Here is an 18,526-nt window from a genome sequence, read left to right on the forward strand (position 1 = left end):
TACCTGAGGGCCTTGTACCTGGATTTGAACGTGGACAGGTGGTCAACAGCACACATGTGTAGTAGGTTCGAATTAGGTGCACACACACGCAGCTTGGAGGCAACACTATTTATTAAACGGTACGTAACATAACACGGTACATAACACTCTGGAACACGACACAGACTGGACCAGGCAGGCAAAGGCCTGCCTGGCCCAGGACGACGACTCGGGACTTGACGACCGATGATGTCTTCACTTTGGAGTACAGTACCACAGCCTCGCTCTGCGTTCACACCACGCTTATATCTGCTTTGGCGTGGCTGGCTCCGCCCAGGCGTGGCTGGCTCTCTTCAGGCCACGCCTCCCTTCCCAGGCCACGCCTCCCTTCCCAGGACACGCCTCCCTTCCCAGGACACGCCTCCCTTCCCAGGACACGCCTCCCTTCCCAGGACACGCCTCCCTTCCCAGGACACGCCTCACTTCCCCCACCTCTGGGAAGGTCCGGATCCCTCCAGCACGTGACCCCCCAGGCACCCCCTTGGGCCCCCAGCCCTCGTACGGGCCAACACAGCAGTGACCGTTCTGTCACTACACATGGATGGGGAAAGAGAGTTCCAGTCAATGAGAGCAACACACGAGGGAATATTGACTGCGGCCTTTGACGGATGCTATCGGTTGCTTGAGTGGACAGAGCACGGAGGGGAGCAAAGTGCGGCAACGGAGGAGAGTTGGTAAGGATGAGTTCATGTAGGACCTTGCATTTGGTAAGAGTGATCTTGATGTTTATCAGGGACTGATCGTGAGCCAGTAGAGGGAACAAAGTGTCGGGTGATGTACTCATGGTACAGGTGTGGGTGAGAGGTTTGGCAGCGGTGTTTTTGAAGATGAGGGATTTGGGCTGGTCACAGAGGAGAAAATTGCAGTCGTAAAATCAAGTGGTGATGATGGCATGGATGAGGGTGTCAACAGCAGACGCGGTCAATGTCGCACAGATGGAGGTATGAATTTCTGCGGAGTTGAACTACGTGAGCAGAGCATGAGAGCTCAGGATCAAGGTTTTGCAGACTCTTTGCCAGTGTATTGTCAGTTTGAGTGATGCAATGTGGGCTTTTTGCTGATGATAAATATGTCAATTTTGGTAACATTTTACTGGATAAAGGTATAACCAATCCAAGATGAGACCACTTCAGGGCAGGATGTGATGGTGACAGTGAGGTTTGGTTCATGGAGTAATCAGCATAGCTTTGTCCAATATTAAAACTTGGAGATAATTTGGCCTCACTGGAGAAGATATATTACAAATAGAAGAGGGCCAATATTAACAATTAAAACAGATTTTTTTTTTGTTGCCCAGTGCCATATTTCTGAGAAATTTCACAAGGCAGAGGCCTCTGCCGTGGCTCAAGTGTCGAGGCTGCCAGTGACTTTTGGTCTAAGTCCCAAAGGATAAATTGTGTTTTTGTTTCGTGAGAAGGGATGGGTCGAAGGTCACCTGGCAGAGCATTGCAGACCAATGCAGAGGTAACTCAACATGATCTGCCAGCCATTACGTTATCCTTGTAGGACATGATAGTACAAAGGTGTTCTCCTTTGGTACAACAAAGGATTTGTTTGAGATATGTGGCATAGTTGCTTCGATGTTAATGACGCATTGTAAGAGGAGCAAGTTTCAAGTTCTCAAGTTTGTTTTAACCAGGTGAGAACTCAAGAGACCAGGAAAGTCTCATTTGCAAGGGTGACCTTGATCATCAAAATGACACAAACACAATACAAATAAAATTAAGCGAATATTAATCAAAATAAAAACAACTGCGTCACGTGAGATATCGAAAAGTATTTTACACGCGTAAATCATCATTCAGTAATATATTTCCTGTAGTATAAGTCGACTCTGGCAGAATATTTTTATACTGAGCATAGCACAATTACAATGAAGTCTGAGAAATATGAAACAGATAAATGGGAACAATTTTACTGAAAACATGCATGCATTTTGAACTTATTTCACACCATACGTTGCCAACCATGCTAACTGGAGGAACAGGGGAAGGACAACAAACTAAACACAAAAAGCAGTTCTGAAGAAATGAGTTGATGAAAGCAGACAGTGGCCTATCGTGTCAGAGCAGCAGTAAGGTCTCGGAGAACTAAGTGAGAGGGATCCGTGGTCTGAAGAATTTTTTTTTTTGTTTTACCACACAGACAGAGTGCATGTAGAAACGGTCATAGCGTACTGGGTCATGGTGGCTATGGAGGGTTGTTTGAAGAGGTTGAGAGAAGAGAACCTTTAATGGGAATGTTCCAAGCAAAGGAGGGTTTGAGTTATAATGGATTGTTTTTGGAGATGTTTGGGATCTAGTGTGTGTGTTTTTTTTTAAAGATGACAGTAACAGCAGCGGACTTGAGAGATTGGAGAATGGTACTGAATAAGAGTGAGGCATTGACTAAATTGGTAACATCGTCGGTCGGGGTGGACAATCATTGAGGGATGAGTTTGAGGGTGGGCAAAAGACTGAAGATGGAATTAGATTTTCTCTGGCTTGTCGATGATTGTTGCGATGTTGTTTACGGTGGGAGGCTGATGGACATGAAGGGAGCGTGGTTGTGAGACAGAAAGACACGGCATCGGAGCACCAGAGTCAGAAGGCACATCGGTTTATGTTCCATTGCTTCTACATACTATTAACATTCCCTCCCTTTGCTAATGCTACCCCCTGCCCCCTCCCTTTGGTGCTGCTGATCCTGCATAATGCATGGGCATAATATGACTTTGAACCCCCCCCCGCCCACCTCCTACGCATTTCCCATGAATATGCTAAATTCCTCTTGATATGCACATTATTTTGTTAAGGCGCTCTTCTTACACCCCCAACTCAGCTTATATATAAGCTCCTAGCTTGGCAGTGTCTCATTCTTCACCTGAAGACGGCTGCTTGCGTTGTAGCCGAAACGTCGTGAGAATTATTTTATTATGTTTTATTTTTATTATTGTATTACTTCCCTTCTACGTGACTTTACCGAAAAAACCAAGAAGAGGGGTAATAGGGTAGTTGCAGTTCTTTAGCGTCAATATACTGAATTCCTCTGTTGATATGTAAACTCTGATATTAGCATAGCCACTTCCGTGACCAGTTACATGCTAATTTCTCACTTTAACATCATGCTAATCTTTCACATTATCATAGCTACTTCTATGCTAAATTCCTCTGTTGATATGTAAACTCATTTGTCAAGGCACTCTGCTCCTCCCACCCAGCTTAAAATACGCTGCCAAGCTTAGCAGTGTTCATTAGGACGCTGTCTTTCCGACAGCTCCGTTTCTTCACCTGAGGACGGCTGCTTGTGTTGTGGCCGAAACGCCGTGAGAATTGTATTTTATGACGTTTTATTTTTATTATTTTATTATTTCCCTTCTACGTGACTTTGCCGCAGTCACAAAAGCTTTAAATCAAAATGTATTTCAGAGTAACCGGAGGCGAGTTGTTCACAACAAGAAAGCGATGTCGTCGTGTCGGGAGCTGGTTTCCCAGACGGCAGCAGTTTACAGAACTGTCCAGTATATTTATACGAGGACATTAAAATGTAAGCTTTAAAATAAGTTTAAATATTCATTTGGTACAAATGCAATAAATATGAATCTAAAACATTATATTTTTTACCGCCTTTGGCGTATAAGAGTACGGACAATGAGAAACGAACGTGGATTTGATTTTTTTTATCTCCAAACCGCTTTTGTGGAGCACGGCGTGATGAGCGCTGAGCCGCACCGAGCACTGCCCCATCAAACACCGAAATAAGACAGCGCACATAACAATTAATAGCCGTCACGTTGTGCGATTTACTGCTGAGGAAGTGGCCTATGGCTGTCAGCAGTCATAGCGAGTGAGCAAGGGCTGTTACGAATATTTGCCACTGCGCAGTGTCTAAAAGTGGACATTGTATCTTGCGATCTTGCGGTGTTTGAATTTTGCATTGCAAGTTGAATTGCCCTACTGAACGCAGTTTGCATTTAATTTATTATAACATAGAGGTTATACTTTCCTTTTATTTTATTTTTGTCCCTTTTGGTCGGACGATCATCTCTCATTATTTTCGCTGTTATTTTCTTCCACGTTGCCTGCTGAAAGTGTGTCCAATTCTTTTTCGATTTAAAGCTTTCGTGACTGCAGGGATTCATCTTCTTGGTTCTTTCGGTAAAGTCACGTAGAAGGGAAGTAATAAAATAATAAAAATAAAACATAATAAAATAATTCTCACGACGTTTCGGCCACAACGCAAGCAGCCGTCCTCAGGTTCACCTAAGGACGGTTCACTTGAGGACGGCTGCTTGCGTTGTGGCCGAAACGTCGTGAGAATTATTTTATTATCTTTTATTTTTATTATTTTATTACTTCCCTTCTACGTGACTTTACCGAAAGAACCAAGAAGGTGTCCTAATCTTCTCTACTGGATACTCATATTGTTGTGCGTGGCCATTGGTTGAGCAGAGTGTTGAATAGGATGTGGGAGTGAGTATATGAGTGACAGAGTGAGCTGATAAGACATTGTGAACCATCTTCTCGGCCGCCTACCAGAGGTCTATGAACCTTGAAAGCCTAATATTATACATAATTTAGAATTAGATTTGAATGAATGACTGCGAGTTTTTAGCATATGCAGGAAGGGCAGACAAAAAGCTCTGAAAATTAGACACAAAAAAGTCACAACGACCTAATGTCATGGTTGCCACGTGGCCCCATGTTAACTCAGGTTTTGTAGCATTTTCAGTGCTCGATTATAATAACTGAAGCATTGATGTTCTTAATCACACTTTAAAGTATTAAAGTAATACACTCGAGTTTTTACCAGCGTAGCTATATATTTATAGGGTTCTTTTTTTAATTAGGGATGCACTGGATAATATTTTTTATTATATGACAAAATTTTGAATGTCTAATTAGGTTTGCAGCTGATTTGGGATTTAAGGTAAACAATATATCTTGTATTTTTACAATAAACCGGCGTGTATCTATATAATTTTCCCTGTCATTGTCTCCCTGTCTCTCTCAATCAGTCTCCCTTTGTCTCTCAGTATGTCTCTGGACATTTAATTTAATCTGTGTGTGTCTCTCACTGTCTCCACTTTTCCCCTCTCTGCCTCTCTCTCACTTCTCCCTCTGCCTCTATGGGGGGGGATGTTTTCTCTCCATCGAAGCGATAAGGAATATTTTTAGCATGTTACCCCCCGCCCCCCACCCCCGAATTTGATTTGATGTGTTTACTTGAGTACGGACCTGGACAATCGCAAAGGCACCAACAGTGTGTGCTTGCCATTTGTTCGTGCCTATCAGGAGAAAACATCTTCTTGCTTCGTCATCTTCTATCACGAGTGCATGGAAACTGCCAACAATTCAAAGTGTACAGATGCCACTCCTCTAATGTGGCTCCCATGGTCTGGGAGAGTTTTTGCTTTTTCCTTTGCGATAACAGTCTGGGCCAGGATGTCCTGTGGCTTAGCTCGCTACGCCTGTGACTTTGCCCACACTGGCGTGGAGGACAATTTAACTTCTGGCCGCTTGTGGGTTTAAGACTCCCCCCCCCCGTCCTTCGCCATGTGTGCACTGGACTGTGTTGAGACGGGGCCTTGCTCTTTGAATCCCACTGAGATTGTTCATTAAGCATTCCAGTGACGTATGACTGGCGCAAATTATGATAAATATATGTATATCTCAGCCCCCTGGTCTTCTAAGTCTTATTGTAGTGTACTTGCCTAATTGTCTATTAGCGAGTGATAAGCACGAGTGAGATGAAAACAACTGCTGCCAGTATATGAATGTTTCTAACTGTTGCCAATATCCCTTTTGTTCTTTCGGTAAATTCACGTATAAAGATAAAATAATAAATTAAATACTAGCATACGACGTTTCGATTGCAACACAGGCACAGAGGCGTGGTTTCTCTGTGTGCCTATGTTTATTCTCTCTCTATGTATCTCTGTGATATCTGTCTGCTTATATGTCTGTCTATATGTCTCTGGTTCTGTGTTTTATCTCTCTCTCAAATTTAGCATTCTCAGGAAGAACGTAATCAACCAGGTAGGGTGTTGACTGTTATGTTATCTGACTCTCTTGTATTACATTACATTTCTAAGTATACTAGATTTGTGTTTCTATTTTATTTATACCTGATGATGATTCCTTGTGTTGCAATCGAAACGTCGTATGCTAGTATTTAATTTATTATTTTATCTTTATACGTGACTTTACCGAAAGAACCAAAGAGTACTTCCTGCAGTCACGAAAGCTCCAAATTAAGTTTGTTGCCAATATCTTCCGCTAACTGTTCTCTGTGCAGTTGCCCAATGAGACAACATTGGTCCAATATCACGACCACCGCTACCACACCAATGCATTCTCTCACACACAACGATCCCTGTGTAGCCATGGTCACAAGAGTTACCAGCTCGCAACCATCAAGACAGGCATGTTGAACTTATTTCGCACCATAGTATCCAACCGTGCTAATCAGAGGTGCGGGGGATGCACCAAACCCCACCAAATTTGCCTCCAAATTGCGAATGTTTGTACACTGCACCGGATACTAATTTAAGTCTGAGTAAACCTAGAGGAGTTTTAAGGACACCAATTGCCACCTACGTTATTTATCCATGGCCGGGAATCGAACCCAGGTGCCTGTTTTCGAATCTCCTTTCTCGTGGCATTGTCCCTTTCAGTGCCCTAACCCAAACAAAAACAAATCTCTCCCATATAGCCCTTACAGACTGTTGGGGCAAGTGCTGTTAACGAGTAGAACCCTATGAAGGCCAGACCGGCACACGAGGGGGTGGGGTGGCCAACACCACGCCCGGCCGCCTTTGTCTCCCCAGTAGCAATGTTTTTTAACACACCGCCCAGGTACGTTTTTTGAGGCTGAGTCGACCCTAGGGGAGGCCCAGGACTGGCTCAGATAATCTTCACTGATGTTGGCCGTGAGCGGGGAATCGAACTCGGGTGGCCACCGCTCCCCGTAAACACACGCACGCGCATCAAGGCAAATAAACACGCAGGGCAGCTGTTAAATAACAAAACAAACGCGCTAGTCAGCCAGTTCTCGCGTCGACTAAGAGGGTAAAATATGTAAGATGTTCACGTCTCGACGCCTCCACGCATCCCCGTGCCTCTCTCGGAGGGTTGAGTTGAGCCTCGCCGCCTCCGACAGGGATGTGCATTTATTTATTTCTCTCATTTCCAGCCCATTAATTCTCACAGGGGGTGTTGTTGTGGCGTGCTGGATTTTCAAGTGGCTTATCTTTAGTTCGCACAATCCTGTGTCCGGAACCGAGGCAAACAAGATCAACAATAGGTGTCTCCTCGTTCTGTGTGTGCCCGATTTCAATCCAGCAATGGGCGTGTTTGGTTTGCTGTGTATCTCACTTCTTTTTTCTGTTGCCAGTTATAAGCGGCGCTTATGGTAATCCGTGAATACAGTACGCGCGTTGGTGTCCACGTGTTGTTTTCATGAATGTTTTTGGAGCAAAACACTTGTAGCCCAGAATGTAACTTAGTTTAATGAAGCAGTGCAATTCCCAAAACAACTTCAAAAACGCTGTCATATTCTAGTCTCAAGCAGCATAGCGAAAATGCTTAAACGAAATTCCGAAGTTTGAATGTGACCCATTTGTGGTGTTCCACATGTGTTTGCCCAGCTGTTGTGCCGACCTCTTATTTCCCTGTGACGTTTCTGCCTGATTGCATTCTTAACATTTGAAATATTTCAAAATGCTACTCGTAAAAAAAAATCACAGTATTTTCAGTGGAACCCGTTGCTACACAAACGGCATTGTCTTAGCCATACCACACACGACGATGATGATACCCGTTTAATAAATGATACCTCTTGCTTCAAACGGGTATCTGAAAACAAATGAATAAATTTAGATTTTCGTCACTTCAATGATGAGCCGCCGTTCGGGTGTAACAATACCCGCCCCGCCTCCAATCCCTTAATTCACCATTCAGGGTTACTAATTCATTTAAGAATATTGTTTTTTTTTACACTTTGGTGAATGTAGCGGCCTCTAGTGACTGAAGAAGTCACCTGAACCAATTACGTAAAAAATATATTCAAATTGTAATACATCGATTCTTCTATTATCCTTTGCACATATTTTACGAGCTTAGCAATCGACCGCGATGCATTGATACATCGCTGAACCCCTAGACCTCGTGGTTCCTAGTGTCACCATGACATGTATTTTTTAAATAAAAGACACAGGGCAACTTCTCGATTAAATTGGGAGTGCTAGACCGTCAATAAAGCACGATATATCACTCAAATGTGTGATTGGTCTCTCTTGGACAATGTCAGCTCAAAGACCATCCATTCGGTTAATTCTGAACGCTGAATATGCGCGCAGTCTCTCAACTTCGCCGTAATAATCAACATCAATTGGACACAAGTGGCAGATGTTCTCAACATCTGCTTAAACCAATGACATATCCACAAGGAAACTTCCACTGTCTTTAGTGTTAGGATCACTTTGATAAGTCTTTGGTGATGACAGCGTGGAAATATCTGTCAATCGTTTCAGCTTGTGGGAAGCTCTATTGTGTTTTTAATTAGCAAGGTGTTTTCCATAAACGTGTACGTGCAATGTTATTGTCAGGTTGCCTTTACCATGAGGCTTAATACGTATTTAGCGCTTGAATAATTCGTTTGAATCTGACAATGTGCTCAATGAACATGGCAGTTGCATTCGGGTTTAAATGGCTTTGATACTCGCAGTGATTCCAGTGCATTACTCCTTGAATAAGCGTTGATAATAATAGTAATTTAGTACATTCGATTTTCGTGCTAGTCTTGTAGCCCAGGGCTATGAATACGGTGCCGTGTGTCACAGAGTGTGGTCTGCCAGTAGGGGAGGAGGGTGGGGGGGGGGGCAATGTTGCGATGCGGTTTTACCGAATTCAATCACTTGCGAGGAACATAAACACATTTTGGACCGTGCAGCCGGCGCATTGTGGCCGACTCTTTTTTGGATGACGTCACGGGACCTCGAACATTCAAAGTAGCTGCGGCATAAAGCGAGCACCTTCGGTAATAGCACCCGCAATGTTAACCAGGGCGACCGCTGGGCTTGAATCGCAGACCTCTGCAACGGAGTGGCAAAGCGGGCGACCGCTCGGCAATGTCGCGCGAGCACCATTCATAAGCACTAAAACAAAATCCCAGTGGACACGGAAATTAAGCCATTTTAATTAATCTCACGTATTATTAACGGATTCTTTGGCATTAAATAGCATCTAGAGGACTTCACTAACGTGTGATAGATTACCAGCGCTACAAACAGCAGGGGTGTCGACCCGTGGCCTCTGCACACTTAACAACTGCAGCATCACACCAGTCACACCTGTCAATTAGCACGGTTGGCTACGTACGGTGCGAAAGAAGTTCAGCATGTGTCACGTTCCCTGGCTCCCACTGCTCCCCTCTTCATGACCCCCCCCCCACCTCCTTGCTGTATTGTCACTCTGCCCCTTACGTAAACATTTAGCTCCTACGTCTACACAACAACATTCCAACTGCGTCTCCAGGTGTGTAAAAGCACCGTGTGGCGTTGCGCACCACTTAGCCGATAATCACCGCATATCTTCTCAAGAGCAGCGACAGTCTTAGGCAGAAATGAAGAGGAAAACCCTGAGCCTCGACTTGACTCCCCAGGCGCAGGAGAGCTGGTGGCGTGGGCGGGCTGGGGGTCCATATTGCGGAATCAACAGAGGGGAAGGAGCGATCTTCCACCGAGCGTAGAATGACAGGCAAAGGGGCCTTTGACAGGTTGGTCTTGGCTGCTGCATGGCAGAGTGAACGCGCAGAGAAGCTTGGCGGTGAAACGACGTGAGAGGCAGACAGAGGCGAGTTCACAGAATTGGGGCCGATGTGTGAACGCGTACGGCTGTGGGATGTGTGCATTGTTGGACTTTTTTCTCACCGTACGTGGCCGACAGTGCTCAACGGAGGTGCGGGTGGAGGATAACAAGCTCGACACACACACAAACAAGCGGTTCGAACGAAACGAGTTTTCAATGTAGATGTCGGAATCTACGATGAGAAGTCTAACGGCGGCGTTCCCGACCACAGAGTTTGGAGGTGAGGGATTTGGGAAGTCCGTAGAGGAGAGAGTGCCAGACAGACATCAGGTCAAGGCACAAAGAAGCGCGGATGACAATTTTGACTGGCAGCTGGCAATTCTCACTCTGACCAGCACAAGTGTGCTGCAGTATGGGGCCGTCCATAAATGACGTAACGGGATTTTGGACTATTTTTGACCCCCCCCCCCCTCGTCACACGGCGTCACAAAAAGTCAGACCCCCCCCCCCTCAAATATGACGTCACAAAGCTCTGCCCCCCCCCCAAAAAAAAAAAAACATGCTTCAAATCGCTTTAAACTATTGTCATTATAGTGCGTGTTTAATGTGGCGCTGCACTCTGATGTTGAAGGAGAAAACATTTAATTAAAAGTCTATTTAATTAAGCAGAACGTGTTGTCTATATTTACTTAAAGTTGCGCATTTTGATGTGACGTCACATTTCTCAACCCCCCCCTCGTTACACATCGTCACAAATGTCTGACCACCCCCCCACCCCCCTAGGTGCGTGACGTCATTTATGGACGGCCCTTATCTCAAAACCCCCCGTGACCAACACGACGTGGGGACATCTTCATCCAGGAGTGAATTCTCAAAGGGCCAGATTTTAAACTTTCGTGACTGCAAGGATTCATACTCTTAGTTGTGTAGGTAAAGTCACGTAGGTAAAAAATAAAACAATAAAAATCACGACGTTTCGGAGGCAACACAAGTCTCCGTCATCAGGTGGGACCGTCACAGCCAGATTTGCTGTATCAAGATATCAAGATACAGCAAATCTGCTTGATACAGCAAATCTGGCTGTGACGGAGACTTGTGTTGCCTCCGAAACGTCGTGATTTGTATTATTTTATTTTATTAATTTTAATTTCATTTTTTACCTACGTGACTTTACCGAAAAAACTAAGAGTATCTCAAAGGGCCGTTCATTTGTCATGGGACCTGCTCAAGCCGAGCTCCACGCGCTCTGCTCGTGCATTGTCTCTGTACTGTTCGCCTTTTGGCGTTCTCTGGTGAGACACTGGTTGTCTAACCAATGTCTCACCAGAGAACTGGTGAGACAAGGCCACTAAGATCGCTGTCTTTGGTGTATGCCAATCAGTTCCAAAGACAAGTATCAGAGCACGCGTGTATGCATGTTTTACCATAAGTTCGTGTGGTTAATGCAGATTTGATTCCTTGCAAAAAGGGGCATCTATTTGGTATTTGAACATCTTAACACCTTAAATTTCGATTTAAAGCTTTCGTGACTGCAGGGATTCATCTTCTTGGTTCTTTCGGTAAAGTCACGTAGAAGGGAAATAATAAAATAATAAAAATAAAACGTAATAAAATACAATTATCACGACGTTTACAGTCCTGTTCTGTCGGACGCTGTCTTTCCGACAGCCCTGTTCTTCACCTGAGGACGGCTGCTTGCGTTGTGGCCGAAACGTCGTGAGAATTGTATTTTATTATGTTTTATTTGTATTCTTTTATTATTTCCCTTCTACGTGACTTTACCGAAAGAACCAAGAAGATCTTAATACCTGTTTTATTGCCAGAAAGGGGTAAAACATACTCTTAATTCTCATGGCTGTTGCATTGATTTTGATCAAACGGTCGCAACGCCTCTCCCACCTTTCAAGCAGCCTTGTCGCCACTGTTTCAACAGTCAAATAATTAAACACGAAACACCAGCAGAAATAAAGCTGCAAAGAGCGTTCACACTCGGCAAGACAAGACAAAGATCCCCCATATAGCCTGGACAGATAATAGGGGGCAAGTGCTGTTAGCGAGCACCTATGAAGGCCGGCACAGCACACGAGGGGGGTTGGGTGGCCAGCACCCCGCCCAGCCGCCTTTGTCTCCCCAGTGGCGATGTTTACACGCCGCACGAAGTACTCATTTGAGGCTGAGTCGACCTAGGGGAGGGCCCAGAACCGATATCAAATAATCGTCACCGGCGTTGGCCGTGAGCGGGAATCAGAACCCGTGTCTGACCAAGATTCGTAGCGCAGCGCGCTAACCGCCACACTACCGCTCCCCACGACGAAAGCATTCGCAATCGGCAATGCCAGAGCACACACTCACACAGCCGCGCTTTAATTGGCAGTGTGGAACGAACCGCTCTTCCACGCGCGCTCTTACTGACACAGCTAGCGCACATCTGTGGGCCGCAGCAGCTGCCGAGCGGCACAAGGAGGGCCGCACATTGCATGTTCTCTCTTGTTTTTTTTACTCGTCCGCCCCGAGTCCGAGAAAAGCTCCGTGCAGCAAACGCAGCGTGGCACGACGATGAAAGATCCATTAGATGTGTGGGAGATGGCGGGGATGGAGGGGGGGGCAGCCCTGCTACGGATAAGCGGTCGATACGAACACCTTGCAAATCTTGCATACAGGTGCACGAAGATGTTTTACGGGGCGTTTATTTTGTTTTAAATTGCACCTAACCACAGGAGGCGAACGCATAAAAAAAAACCAGCTCACCAGCTGGCCATGCAGCGCACAGTAAATGATTAAACTTGTGTATTTTTACTTCGTGTTTTGTGTATATTAGACGGTGCAGATCCCAGTTTCAAGTGGCAAATATAGCACCGTTGTCTTTGGAATGTAACATGCTGGTTGTGTATTCTGCCCTTTCGCTGCGTGACTCCTTACGTTTGTGCCGTGTTGCGTCAGATAAATGTAACAGCTTTTCAACCACGTGTTAAGAATGCATATGCAATTCTGTGTTATCACTTGTCTCAAGAGATAATTAATCAAAAATGGCTTTGCATGCATGAAGCAGCCGTTATGTTTCACTTACTCAGTCCCACAAACGTAGTGCAGCGAGTGCTTGTATCACAACGATCCACGTGTTTGAATGTTCACTGTTGTCACGTAATTACAGCGAGTCTTCAAATAATGCCCTGCAGGTCTGCTGACCTACAGGGCACTAGACACATCAATTTAGATCAATTTACTAAACCTTGTTAAACGGACAACGCCGTTTTTACAATATTAGCAGCCAGTAAACTAAATTGGAAATAAATACAATCACATAGACGCCGAATGTTAAATCTTGTTCTTGAGAGATGACCTTCACAAGCTTGTGAAGGGCAGACCAGGTCTGTGTTAAATCAGAAGCCATCCTTACGACATCCAAAGTGTGTTCTCTGGGTTCTGCTCGCTTGCTTGCTTGGGTGCCCTCTGGTGGAGAATGGAACGAGATACATTGGCGAGATAAAAAAAAACATCCCCACCATGAATGAATGTACAGTATATGCCACATTATAATTGCACCCCTTTGTCAATCCGTTGCTGGGTGAAACTAATTTAATTTGGTGCCATTGACCTCATTCAAACGTTATCGATTAATCGTAATTGTAGTTTTCCAGTATAACTTACATTTGTTTTAATGGACTCGTACAATAACCTCAACAGGTCGTGTTTTCGCTGATATTACCGCCCATTACACTATGTAACACAAATTTAGTTCCTGGGTAGTAAGTGTTATTTCGTAATTGCTTATGCCTAAAAAGTATAGAAAATGGCTATTATTCCCCACAAACATTGCTTTTGTGACCAGGACAGTGATATTCTGAAATTTACCTATTTTCATGAAAACGGACAAATTTCTGTTTTTTCGTTCACATAAAGTCAGAAAAAACAACATATGAATCAAAATTTACATGTATTTATACTAAAGTAATACAAACATTACTACATAAGATATATAAGTAATTCGTTTTTCGAGAATTACGATTAAACTGTAAATCACTTTCACGAATCAGCCCCCAAATGTAGTCTCCCATCATGTTCTCGTTATACTGTCCTTGGTAGTGGCGTTCAAAGTCCAGTATATCCTGGTGGAAGCGCTCGCCTTGCTCCTCCGAGTACGCTCCCATGTTCTCCTTGAATTTATCAAGATGAGTATCAAGGATATGGACTTTGAAGGACATCCTACAGCCCATTGTTCCGTAGTTCTTCACCAGAGTCTCAACCAGCTCCACATAGTTTTTGACCTTGTGATTGCCCAGGAAGCCACGAACCACTGCGACAAAGCTGTTCCAAGCCACTTTCTCCTTACTAGTGAGCTTCTTGGGGAATTCATTGCACTCCAGGATCTTCTTTATTTTTGGTTCGACGAAGACACCGGCTTTGACTTTTGCCTCAGACAACTTAGGGAAGAAGTCTTGAAGGTACTTGAAGGCTGCCGATTCCTTATCTACAGCTCTGACAAATTGTTTCATAAGGCCCAATTTGATGTGCAGTGGTGGTATCAGCACCTTCCGGGGATCTACCAGTGGCTCCCACTTGACGTTGTTCCTCCCCACAGAGAACTCGGTCCGCTGTGGCCTGTCCCGCCTGTGGTAGTGCGCCTTGGTGTCCCTGTTGTCCCAAAGGCAAAGATAGCAGGGAAACTTGGTAAATCCGCCTTGGAGACCGATCAGGAATGCCACCATTTTGAAGTTTCAGGTGACCTTCCAGTCGTATTCATCATACTTCAAGGCGTCCAGCAAGGTCTTGGTGCTGTTGTAATCCTCTTTGAGGTGCACCGAGTGAGCCAGGGGAAGAGACTTGTTACCATTATGGAGCAGCATGGCTTTGGGGCTCCTGGATGAGCTGTCAATGAAGAGGCGCCACTCATTCTGGTTCCAGGCGATTCCGATTGCCTCGAACAGACTGGTCACATTGTGGGAGAAGCATAGTCCATCTTGACGGGTCAAGAAGCTGCAAAATGGTTGGAGACGCTTCCTCTGATCTGCGACTTGCACACTTTTATCCAACAAGTTCCACTGCTTGAGCCTAGACGTCAAAAGCTTGGCAGTGGACTTGGTGAGACCAAGATCTCTGATCAAGTTGTTGAGGTCTTTTTGGTTGAGGTAGTATGGGTTTCTCTCCTCAGTTCAACCTCTGAAATTGTCATCTGGATCTACAACGTCTTTCTCGCTCTCTGAATTGCTGCTCTCTTCTAAAGACGGCTGCTTTCTCTCCGGAGGAGTGGGTACGAGGAGCTCAAAGCAGTATGGCACCGGGGGCAATGGATGAAGGAAGGTCCGGATACGTGATAGTAGGTGCATTCTTGCCAGTCCGACATTTAGAAGGGTGCACCATGCAGAAGTATCAGTTGCTTGAGTGGTCAGTGGGTTCCCGCCAAATTATTGGGATAGCGAACTTCATGGCTCTCTTTTCCCCTCTGTACTATCCTACAAAAATAAAAATAAAAATCACCCATAGCTAATGTGTAAGATATTCTCGCAACATTTTTCATGTATGATATATATTTTTTCAATGACATTTAAAATTATTAAACATTTTAAAATGTAAAACTTTTACAATTTTAAATGTTTTTTTACAAATTTTATAACATACAATTCTGAGCAATAATTGTCCATCTTACCTTCCAGAATTTTTTTCATTGCTCGCCGGTGAAATGAGGTGCCCAGGGTTTGTCTTGATCACTGACATGCATGCCGAAATATGCCTTGTAGGCCTCACACATCTTAGCAGATGCTTCCATAGAGTATTTTCTCGCTCTTGTCTTGATAAATTGGCCGCAGACATAGCTAAATGCGTCTGCCGGATGCTTGCAGCCTATTGATGCCATCTCAGAAAAATGCAGATATGTATCCACGTAGGCAGCTGTAACTAAACTGAACTGGTGAACTTAAGGCCCCTGTATTAATACTACTATTTATATTACTGAAAAATTCTAGAATGTTCAAGAAGTTACTCCAAGTTTACTCAGCACTGAATCTATCTGGAATGTTCTGTAAAATAGTTAAATTTCAAAATATCACTATCCTGGTCACAAACGCAAAGTTTGTGGGTAATAATAGCCATTTTTTGCACTTTTGAGGCATAAGCATTTAGGAAATAACACTTACGACCCAGGAACAAAAAATAAATCAATGTTACACAGTGATTACCAATACTCTTCTCACCCTCGCGATAATGACTGCACTGCTATACTTACCATACGCCAACCTGTGCCGTACTGACTGGCGGTTGCAGCGTGTGGTCAAATAACCTTCGCAACCTCAGCCCGGTAGGGTAGCGACAAACATCACCATCTCATCTCTCTCCATTGACTGCAGAAGCCGTGGGGGCACGCAGTGATGCCACAGCTGTCAACTCTCTCTCTCTCCACCTTCGCTTGTCCTTCCCAGACGCTGTCAGGTGTTGTGCTGACTTTATCAGTCCACGTTATTACGTTTGTCATACAATTGATCCTCGGGGTCACTTCCTCTTCTCTCTCTCTGTCTCTACTCTGTAGGAAAGCCTTCGCTCTAAAATTGTTAAATGTGGCTGCTAAGATAGCCATTTGTTGTTGTTGTTGTTGTTGCGGAATTAACACAGGGCCGGGGACATGATTTGCGGGGCAGCTTTGTGCTTACAGCAGAGGGGTTTCGCGTGAAATGGGGTCAAACCCGACAGGTAGTGGACACACTCCCGCTTGGTTTTCTGCTGTGCAGCTCTCCGATGCGTTTCTCTGTTTGTTTGTTTTTACTACCGCACGTCGTTCGGTGTCACGTCCGACGTTTCGCTCCACGTGACGGGGAGCTCCGCGTCGGATGTCGCGCCGAAGAACCCCGAGTTGAACGTCGGAGATTTCGGGGAGGTGCGCGTCGATCTTGTTTGTGTAATGCACTCATGCTACCGCCAGGGGACAACAACCCCCAAACCTCCGTGCGTTTTGACATTTGACATCGCCATCGTGCCCCTTAATGGAAACAACAACACAAATTCAGATGCAGTAATCTCGAAATATGGCTCAGAGCAAACACAAAATTGGATAGAATGTTTGCGAATGATTAGGCAGGTTTACAGTGCCGGATTATCCTAGTAGCAAAAGTAGCTACATATGTAGTAGCTACATAACTACATATGTAGCTACATGTTATGTAGTAGTAGTTACATATGATGTAGTAGTAGCTACATATGATGTAGTAGTAGCTACTACACGTGTAGTAGCTACACGTGTAGTAGCTACGAGCCCCGCACTTTCAAGGGTCCTGCGCTAAATATTTTCAAGCCATCAATTCCGGTTCAGTGATTCTGCACTTGCTCTATTACTATAGTACTATACCGCCTTAAACTTTTATGAACGACTGGGTGTTTAAGGTTAGCGATTTGTCGTAGTATCTGGCTGTATGGTAAAATAATGAAAACATAAAATAACTTTACTACGCAAGTTAAAATTTTCTTTTAATATTTAGGTTTATCGTTTCGTCAGAAATGTACAACTTTCGAATGCATTCGTTTAGCTCGACTGCTACATTTTTAAAAATGTCAAACAGTGAATGCAATGCTGTCGCAGTGTTCCCTTATGCATTTGATTCCTGCGAAGCCATCATCATAATCAACATCGTCGTCACCATCAGCATCATTCCCACCAAAGGATCCCCTTTAAAATTAGATATCACACTGGATGATTCATCCTTCAAAGCATGAAACAGAGAGTTATCATTATTTTAGTATTTATATGGTTGAACATTGTGTCATATGTACAATTTTATACTGTAATTACACAACGTATACACTTTATGGCGTAGTAATAATACATATATCCCAGGCAAGGTTAATCAACTGGAAATTAAAACATGTTCTTTCGTTTCAGTGGATGTAAAAAAAAAACCTTATTGAATCGTAAAGCAAGGCCGTAGCCATGGAGTCAACATTGGGGGGGACCAAATCTTCCAGGGGGTCTGGGGGTCCCCCCCCCCCCAGAAAGAAATCTAAATTTGAAAACTAATTTCCTGCCATTTCTTGTCTAAAATATAAAAAGAAATCACTAACACATAGGATGGATTTTTTTTTTTACAATAATGTTTAATAGTGTATGTATTACATTGTTCTGTTTTTTATTTTTTACCTTTTCTTGTTTCATTGTATGTAATGGCAGAGATTAGGGATTAATAAATTACAACTATAACCACAATCATATAAACAAACATCTATTTTATAGCAATATATTGGGGGGGGAGACATTTTGAGCAGTTTTTAGGGGGGAATATATTTTCTAATTACGGCCTTGTCGTAAAGACGCTACTGCTACTGCATGACGCTGTAGTAGTGGTGTACTTGTGAGCACACTGCACTTGACATTCGTAAACAGGTCACCTGTCCAACCTCACAGAGCCGGAACAAAAACAATGAGCCAAGTTTATTAACACCCCCCACCCCCACAGCCTCTGGGTTTACCACAGTTAGTCAATCAGCGGGTCACGTGTGGTGGGGTAAAGTGTGGGATGCCTGCAGCCACCTCCAAACATGACGGGCCAGCGTCAAAGAGTAAGGTCACATACCACAGTAAGTCAATCAGCGGGTCACGTGTGGTGGGGTAAAGTGTGGGATGCCTGCCGCCACCTCCAAACATGACGGGCCAGCGTCAAAGAGTAAGGTCACATACCACAGTTAGTCAATCAGCGTGTCACGTGGGGTGGGGTAAAGTG

At 44.3% G+C, this 18,526-nt stretch overlaps 1 protein-coding gene across 2 annotated transcripts in view; it reads left to right on the plus strand.

Annotated features, from left to right (window-relative positions):
- The first annotated feature begins 472 nt into the window (after positions 1-472).
- Positions 473-18,526, plus strand: part of LOC144936736 (coiled-coil domain-containing protein 102A-like) — a 115,756-nt gene continuing 97,702 nt past the window's right edge. For both annotated transcript variants that reach the window (XM_078863864.1, XM_078863865.1), the window contains exon 1: positions 473-713. The gene's annotated coding sequence lies outside the window, so the exon portion shown is untranslated. The remainder of the gene's footprint in view (positions 714-18,526) is intronic.

The sequence above is a fragment of the Lampetra fluviatilis genome, chromosome 17, assembly GCF_964198595.1.
Source record: "Lampetra fluviatilis chromosome 17, kcLamFluv1.1, whole genome shotgun sequence".
In the NCBI taxonomy this organism is placed as follows: domain Eukaryota; kingdom Metazoa; phylum Chordata; class Hyperoartia; order Petromyzontiformes; family Petromyzontidae; genus Lampetra; species Lampetra fluviatilis.